A 9,560-nucleotide genomic window follows, 5' to 3' on the forward strand; every position below is an offset into this window, starting at 1 on the left:
CGTATTACAGAAATGTTTTTCCCCATCACTAATTATAACCTTGGGCATCCCAAATCGTGAAAAAATATTTTCTTTAAGAAATTTCAAAACAGGTTTGTGATCATTAGTTCTACAGGCAACAGCTTCTACCCATTTTGACACATACTCAACACCAACTAAAATATACTCATATCCAAAAGACGGTGGAAATGGGCCCATAAAATCCATGCCCCACATGTCAAAAATTTCAATAGCAGTAATGGGCTGAAGAGGCATCATTTGCCTACGAGTTAGACTTCCAATACGTTGACATGGGTCACATGTCCTACAGAACTCGTGGGCATCTTTAAATAGTGTAGGCCAATAAAAACCACATTGTAACACCTTAGCTGCTGTTTTCTTAGATGCAAAGTGTCCTCCGCAAGCACTGGCATGACAAAAAGAGAGTACACTTTGAATCTCATGATCTGGTATGCATCTTCTAAAGATTTGATCATCGCAATACTTGAACAAATAGGGGGCATCATAATAATAACTCCTTACTTCACGCAAGAAATTATTCTTATCATTCGATCCCCAATGCTCCGGCATCCGGTTCATGACAAGAAAGTTTACAATATCAGCATACCACGGCATAGTAGAAAGTGCAAACAATTGTTCTTCAGGGAACGAGTCCTTGATGGGCAACTGTGGCACCAAATCATGAACAACTAGCCGTGATAGATGGTCAGCAACCACATTCTCTACTCCCTTTTTATCTTTGATAGTGATGTCAAATTCCTGGAGTAGAAGTATCCATCGTATTAAGCGTGGTTTGGCATCTTTCTTATCCAATAAATATTTTAGCGCTGCATGATCTGTAAAGATAACAATAGGAGCACCAAGGATATAAGAGCGAAATTTGTCTAATGCAAATACTACCGCAAGCAATTCCTTCTCGGTGGTGGTGTAATTCATTTGAGCATCATTTAAGGTTTTGCTTGCATAGTAGATGACATATGGCTTATTATCCTTGCATTGTCCTAGGACAGCTCCTATCGCATAGTCACTAGCATCGCACATGATCTCAAAAGGTAATGACCAATCAGGTGGTCGCACGATGGGTGCAGTGCTAAGCATAGCCTTCAATTTTTCGAATGCCTCTTGACATGTTTCGATCCAGTCGAACGGTGTATCAAGGGATAAGAGGTTACATAATGGTCGAGCTATGACACTAAAGTCCTTGATGAACCTCCTATAAAATCCCGCGTGACCCAAAAATGATCTAACATCTCTAACCATTTTGGGTGCAGGTAGCTTGGCGATTAAGTCAATCTTAGCTCTATCAACTTCCATGCCCTTCGATGAAACAATATGTCCTAGGATAATTTCCTTTGGCACCATAAAGTGGCATTTCTCCCAATTCAGTATCAGGTTCTTTTCTATACACCGAGCTAAGACAGCTTGTAAATGTAGTAAACAATCATCAAAAGAATCGCCAAAAACAGAAAAATCATCCATGAACACTTCCAAAAACTTCTCGTTCATGTCTTCAAAAATACTGAGCATGCATCTTTGAAATGTTGCAGGTGCATTACATAATCCGAACGGCATCCGACGGAAAGCGAATGTACCAAAAGGACAAGTGAAAGTAGTCTTCTCTTGATCTTCTGGTGAAATCTCGATTTGGTAGTATCCGGAATAGCCATCGAGAAAACAATAAAAATTATGTCCTGCAACTCTTTCCAAAACTTGGTCTAGGCAGGGTAAGGAAAAGTGATCTTTCCTAGTGACCAAATTCAATTTTCGATAGTCAACACACATGCGCCAACTCGTGGGGACACGAGTCGGGACTAACTCACCCTGCTCATTTTTGACTACCGTCAGACCTGCTTTTTTGGGCACGACTTGAGTAGGACTTACCCACTTGCTATCGAAAATTGGGTAAATAATACCCACGTCAAGCAACTTGAGGACTTCTGCTTTAACCACATCTCTCATCGTAGGATTCAACCTGCGTTGCATTTGCCTTGTGGTTTTGGCATTGTCTTCCAAATATATCCGGTGCGTGCAAATTAAAGGGCTAATCCCCTTCAAGTCTGCAATAGACCACCCTAAAGCTCCTCTATGATTCTTTAGAACACCAAGTAATTTTCTTTCTTGGGCATGATCAAGATCAGATGAGATGATTATAGGAAAAGTGTCATCGGATCCAAGAAAGGCATACTTGAGTTCCTTCGGTAAAGGTTTCAACTCGAGCTTAGGTGCTTGTTCATGGGATGGTACTATCTTTGTTCCTCGAGATGGCAAATGCTCAAATTCCTCTATTCTCGGTCTCCACCCATTGACCATCATAACATCCGAATTATCTAAACCAGGTGGGACCACATCATTAGCAGTACCTTTAGAACACCAATCTATTAAACCATTGTCGGCCGATTCAGTAAATGTTTCTTTTAACAAATATTCTTCCGCAATGGTTTCAACCCATTCAACTTCTTTACTTTCTTCATGATCACTGGGTTGTTTACCTATACTAAAGACGTTCAGTTCCAAGGTCATATTTCCAAAAGAAAGCTTCATGACACCATTCCTACAATTGATCAATGCATTAGAAGTTGCAAGGAATGGACGTCCTAAGATGACTGGAATCTGAGATGGTGAATTGGAAGCCGGATGTGTGTCCAGTACGATAAAGTCGACAGGAAAATAGAACTTGTCTACTTGGACCAACACATCTTCGATAATCCCTCTAGGGACTTTCACTGACCGGTCAGCTAATTGTAAGGTCACAGTTGTTGGCTTCAACTCACCCAAACCGAGTTGCTCATATACCGTATATGGCAACAAATTCACACTCGCTCCTAAATCTAACAATGCTCGCTCAATCCTAAAATTGCCAATGATGCACGAGATAGTTGGGCAACCTGGATCCTTATATTTAGAGAGAATGTTATGCTGTAAAATTGCACTTACATTTTCAGCCAAAAATGCTTTCTTCTTGACATTTAAACGACGCTTGACAGTGCACAAATCTTTTAAAAATTTTGCATAGGAAGGCACTTGTTTGATTGCATCAAGAAGAGGTACATTGATTTTTACTTGCTTAAAAAGCTCAAGAATTTCAGAGTTTGGTTCAAGCTTTTGCAAGGGCTTTAATCTTTGTGGAAATGGTGCAGGAAAAGGACATTTGATTTTTTCAGTAGATGTTGGTGCTTCGGTTTCTTCGTTATCCTTTTCTTTTGTCTTTAAAGGGTCAGAATCAGGTATGGCTTGAGTTTGTTCTGGGACTGGTCGGTCAATAACTTTTCCACTTCGCAATATTATTATACTCTTTGCTTGCTCTTTATGCGAAGTTGAAGATGATGCATTGCTACCGCCATAGACTTGAGGGTTTGGTTGTGGTTGAGCTGGTAGCTTACCTTTCTCTTGAGCACTTAAAACAGTGGTCAGCGTTGTCAGTTGATTTCTTAATTCATCATTGATTTTGGCTTGACCTTGCATGAAAGATTGCAAAGTTTCTTCGAGACTAGATTTTTGAGGGGGTGGGTGTGCATAATGAGGTTGCGGAGGTGGAGGAGTTGGGTTATATACTTGTTGAGGTTGGTCATTCCTCCATCTGAAATTTGGATGGTTCTTCCATCCAGGGTTGTAAGTACCCGAAAAAGGATTATTGAAAGATTTTTGATAGGTATTCATAACATTGGCCTGATCGTGCAAGACTTCCTTGAATGCGGGTATTGTGGGGCAATCAGTGAGGAGATGGCCAGGCATCTCGCAAATCCTACAACACTCGCTGTTATATTCTACGGTCTTGACGGGTTCAATCCTTCTAAGTTCAATTTCCTCTACCTTCCTAGTAAGGGCTGCCATTTTAGCTTGAATATCATCCTGAGTATTAAGGTTGTAAAGGCCCCCGTGTGGAATGCTAGTAGTCTTAGGCAAAGATTTATTCACTCTATCCCCTGTATCCCATAATTGTGCAGTCTCTGCGAGAGAGTCTAAATAGTCCCCATGCCTCATCGGGTTGCTTTTCCAGAAATAGACCATTGCACATAGTCTCTATAAATTGTTTTAATTGTGGAGACAATCCCTCGTAAAAGAAACTAATGGTTCTCCATGTTTCAAACCCATGATGAGGACAAGAGAGTAGCAAATCTTTAAATCTCTCCCAGCATTCATAAAATGTTTCATGGTCTTTTTGTTGGAAATTACTAATGTGCCTTTTCAAAAAATTAGTCCTTTGTGCGGGAAAGAACTTTTTTAAGAATTCTCTTTGCATATCATGCCATGTTCCTAACGATCTTGGTCTCAAGGAGTTCAGCCATGTTTTGGCTTTATCCTTCAAGGAAAAAGGAAACAAGGTTAATTTAAGGACATCTTCCGATACATTTGGCACTCTAAATGTGATGCTAATTTCCTCAAAATCCTTAAGGTGAAGATAAGGGTTCTTGGATTCCATTCCATGATACTTTGGCAGCAATTGAATTACTCCTGGTTTGATTTCAAAGTGTCCTACATTTTCAGGAATAATCATGCATGAAGGTTGACTAGTCCTAGTGGGATGTAAGTATTGTCGAAGTGTCATAACTGGGGGTCTACCTTCATCACCATGGTGACTTCCTACATCATCAGGAAAATTTGCCATCTCACAAGGTGTGAGATACTGCGAAGGAATTTCAAGGGTGTGTCCTAAGGGATGATCTAAAGTTGTACGACTTAATCGACCGGTGTCGTCCCTATCCCAACCTAGCATACAAAATTTAATTAATTAATTTTTTTTTAATTAATTTTTTTTTAAATAAATATAAACATAAGTACCAACTAAAGATACCCTAAAACTACACCCTAAGACAAAAATCTATTAACAATCAAACATGCAACTAAACATTACACCTCAATTTCTAATATTTTTCTTAAATTTCTAGACAGCTCCTAACTGGTTTGAAGAGGGCACCTAAGCCTCCAATCCGGTCTAATGAACCGAGTTGACCAGGTAAGCTCCCAGGTAAGTGGAGGGGTCACGATGCGTTCGCAAAGGTCCCACTTAAAACCCACTTGCCTCGAACAGATGAACTGTCTCCCTTATAGGGACAAAGCTTGCGTAGACATCAACTAAGCCATAGAGCGAAATTGGTGCAACTTTCGGTGATCTTCATCCTAATTGAGCTCGAATGTCCTTAGGGGCCAACGTCTAGTTGATTTTAGTTAAGCTTAGGATATTTATGCAATGGGGTGATTTTTGGGCTAAGGACGAGTGATGAAATCCCGACCTTATCTTTTTAAATGGGTTCAGCCCTTAGAGTGTTTTATGCTGATGCCATATACTATATGCAACAATCAAGAGATTTTTTTTTTAATATTTTATGACATGATATTAAATTTCATTGAATAGGTGATCAAGCAAATTATTTATTTTTTTTTTAAATTTTTCAATTAGCAACAAGGGTTAATGAGATATGATAGCAATAAAATTCTGATCTAAAACAATTAAATGCAGAAAATTCAAAACAGACAGCAGCAAGTTTTCGTATTAACTGATAGTCTTAAAAGTTTCAGAATGTCAATCAGACCGTTCAGATGAAAGAAACACAGGTCTTGCACCTGACGACCAAATTTGAATTCAATCAGACGGTTAATTTCTTTGATATCAGAGTTTGATACAGACTATGCAGGGAATAAAAAAACAGCAATAAAGATTTTTTTTTTCAAAGAAAAAGACGGTTAATTTCTTTTTAAGATTTTTATTTTTCATAGCTAATTTTCTACATTCACCATACAAATCATGGAAAGCATTTAAAAGTTCATCATAAGAAAATTCTTCATGAAATTCACTAGATTCAGATTTTACTTTATTTTCTAGTGCCATAAAACATAAGTTAGTTACCTCTTGTAGTTCATGTTGCTTCTAGCTTTCTTGCTTTTTATCTCTTTCTTCCTTTCTTCTTGCTTCCTCTTCTTCTTTGACTTTAGGAAGCTTTTGAATTTTCTTGCTGTTATTTCTTCCTCGAGTCGACTCGAGTTTACTTGGAGTCGACTCGACTGACTTGAGAGTCGACTCGAGATCTTCGGGAGACGTCTCGTTCTCAGAGGCCTAAAAGATGATTCTCTGTCTTTTGAATTGTTCTGCCTCGGAGTCGACTCGGGCCTTGTCGGAGTCGACTCGGCTAACTTGGGAGTCGACTCGGAACTACTTGGAGTTGACTCGTTCACAGGGTCTTCAAGACTGTGTCTCTGCCTTTCAGACTGTTCTTCTCTAGGAGTCGACTCGGACAAACTGGGAGTCGACTCGGCTACTGTGGAGGATTCTGCAATCTCATTGTTAGTATGCAATTGAAGCACATGTGAGCTAATCTGAGATTTATCATAAATATTTTCTAAAGTATCCCAGATCTCCTTAGCAGATAAGCATGCAGAAATTTCATTAAACTTCGTTTCATGAATAGCACAATATAATATGTTCATAGCATTAGCATTCAATTGTGCTAAGTCCTTTTCATTAATAGTTTGAGAGAGTGTGTGAAGGTCATTTATTATGATTTTCCATAAATAATAGTTTTGTGATTGAATAAAAATGCGCATGCGTGCTTTCCAATATGTGTAGTCTATGCCATTAAACAGTGGAGGCCTATCAATTAACTGTCCCTCTCCTAGAAAACTATCTATTTGAGTTGTCATGATCTTTGGCTCTTGATCGTGAGATCAACAATTAATCTTGAGCACCTGCTCTGATACCACTTGTTGCCCAAGGTGACAACCCAAGAGGGGGGGTGAATTGGGTTTTCTAAAAATTATGTTCCCTAATTTTTACTTTGAATAGAATACAGCGGATTAATAAGATGTTATTTACTTAAGCTCTAGGCAATTACAAGTAAAGCAGTGGAAGATTAAGCTAGAGCAATTATACTATGGCTTTAGGGTGCAATTGATCTAACATTAACTTATAGTTGTATGATCAATTTTAATCTATGTGTATGGTAAGAATGGAGTGGAAGCTAAGCAAATCACTTATAACTCTATAGAAACAAATCTAGAGATATTACACAATCAAGCATGAATGGAAGGCATGAAATACAAGAGATAAAGCATCACAAACACAGAGATGTATAGTGGTTCGGTGCACCCCAGCACCTACATCCACTCCCCAAGACCTCTTGGGAATTTCACTATAATCCCTTAGATTACAGTCGGTTGTTTTACAAGCTCACAACCCAACTTGTTGTTTTGCGAGATCACAACGAACTCGGTCGGTTTTCACAGGCTCACCGACTAGAACCAACCGATTGTTTTCACGGGCTCACAATCCAACCCAGTTGGTTTTCCCAAAGGCTCACCAACCACAACCTTACAATGATTGTTTTCCGGGTTCACAATCAACCCGGTTGGTTTTCCCCAAAGGCTCACCAACCACAACCTTACAACGTTGGTTTTTCCCTTTGGCTCACCAACAAACCTTAACCCCTTGATTCAATCCCTTGATTGAATCAAGTTACAAGATATTAGAACAAGAGTTTAAATCAAATACAAGCTTCTCAAATAAGCAAATATAGCAAATGTAAATAAGTAAAGAAAAGAGAAGAAGCCCTCAAACTAATTTGTAGATGGAGGAACTCGGCTTCTTCTTCACTTGCCCCCTCTTCTGATTTTGCACGAAGTAGAGGATCTCCGAGGCAGCACACGAATGGAGAGGAAGCTTTGGGATTCACTTGGATGCTCTTCTTCTCTCTATTTTACTTTGAATGGCCCTTTTGTGCTTATGGAAGATTTTTCTTGTAATCTCTTTCAAATCTCTTCCCTAAATGTTTTCTCCCACTTCCATACCTTCTCCCCTAGCTCTTCTCTTGATTTTATAGCTTTAGAGGGAGTCCCAACAAAAATCTAGCCGTTAGAGACAAAAATAGAGCCGTTGGAATCAAGAAAAAACTAGCCGTTATGCCTCCCAGCGTGCTCGAGTCGACTCGGCTGAAGTAAGAGTCGACTCGGCTGAAACAGGAGTTGATCTGTGAATAGTAGTCTGCCGGCACTGTAGCTGGGAGTCGACTCCTGAAGTTGGGAGTCGACTCCTGAAGTTGGGAGTCGACTCCTGAAGTTGGGAGTCGACTCGAGATCACTGTAGCACAGAAAATCAACTCTCTGTCTTTTTGTTTGTTCTCAGTCGGAGTCGACTCGTAGAGTCCCGGAGTCGACTCGAGCACTGTTCCTTGAAACTCTAGAGTGCCAGAGTCGACTCGAAACTTCCAGGAGTCGACTCGAGGACTATTCTTTTGAATTTTTCTTTGAATTTGCTCCTTCAACTTGAATTCTTTGAACTTGAAGCTTGGGCCAATGAATTGTAGCTTTCTTCCAACTTTTCTTGAGAACTTTGGAGGCCTTCTTGTATTCTTCCAACTTGCTATGTTCCTTGCAAAATAAATATCTTTCTCCTTGCAACACAAACATTAGTATTTATACTTCAAGGTTTTGTGATCATCAAAATCAATCTTTGAATCAATCTTTGGGTCATCAGTCTCCCCCTTTTTGATGATGACAAAACTTGGAGTATATGCAATATAAAAGATATTATTTTCTAGAAGTAATACATAGCAAAGTTGCATGAAGTAGAAAACATATATATTTAAAAAACATACTTCATGATAATGCTTTAGATTTAATCAACTTAAGATAATCAATATATGTCAATTCCAGCTGATTTGTATTCAATTCAAAACATAAAGCATTATGAGCATATACTTAGATATTTCTCCCCCTTTTTGACAACATCAAAAAGATAGGGAAACATTAAGCACAAAGATCAGAATACTCATATATTTCTTTTCCTTATTGTACTCTGATTTGAATGTTAAATTATTGCAAGGATATGAATCATATAACTCAAGGCAATAATATTGGAATCAGATTAATGAGCACAGATCAGAGCCAATTAAGATAATTTCAGAACAGAACACATTAAATGTGATTTCAAGAAGTTTTCTAATTTGATACCACAGATAGTTTTCTATTCAAGTGTAGGTGGAATCTTCCTTAGGTTAATCCAAGAAGTACTACAAATGATATTCAAAGAAAACACGAGAGGAAATCTAACCTCTCTTCAATAATAAGTATGAAAGCTTGTTCATTTAAGACCTTTTGCCCAATCTATTAAGTATTTTATCAAACATGAGAGCAATTTTAGTTAATTTTCAGAGTAAAAGATCAAAACTTATATATTTGAGAGACATATCATCATGTTGGATCATTAATTTTTAATGTCTTCAAAGTTCTTTTATTCCTTTAGAAAATAAGCACAATTTGATACATATATAAAAATATGAATTGGCACAGAATTGACGTTCTAAAGAGCAAGCTAATTAGGACTTATTAGTGAATTTCAAAATAAATTTTCTAAGAGATACTCAAGACCATTCAACACGTTATTCTCCCCCTTTGTCATTAAGTTAAAGGCTCTTAAGATCAACTTGCAATTTGGTTCATGATTTATGCATAAGATATACTAACCAAATAACACGCCTCAAGGTGTATCATAAAGGTTTTCAGATTTAAATTTCAGATGATACATATTGGAGAGTATTAGGATCACTTTTCATTTAGTATTCTTTCTCTCT

At 38.2% G+C, this 9,560-nt stretch overlaps 1 pseudogene; it reads left to right on the forward strand.

Annotated features, from left to right (window-relative positions):
- The first annotated feature begins 4,085 nt into the window (after positions 1–4,085).
- LOC120105262 lies at positions 4,086–4,183 on the forward strand (annotated as a pseudogene).
- The last annotated feature ends 5,377 nt before the right edge of the window (positions 4,184–9,560 follow it).

This window comes from Phoenix dactylifera, unplaced genomic scaffold, assembly GCF_009389715.1.
Source record: "Phoenix dactylifera cultivar Barhee BC4 unplaced genomic scaffold, palm_55x_up_171113_PBpolish2nd_filt_p 000242F, whole genome shotgun sequence".
In the NCBI taxonomy this organism is placed as follows: domain Eukaryota; kingdom Viridiplantae; phylum Streptophyta; class Magnoliopsida; order Arecales; family Arecaceae; genus Phoenix; species Phoenix dactylifera.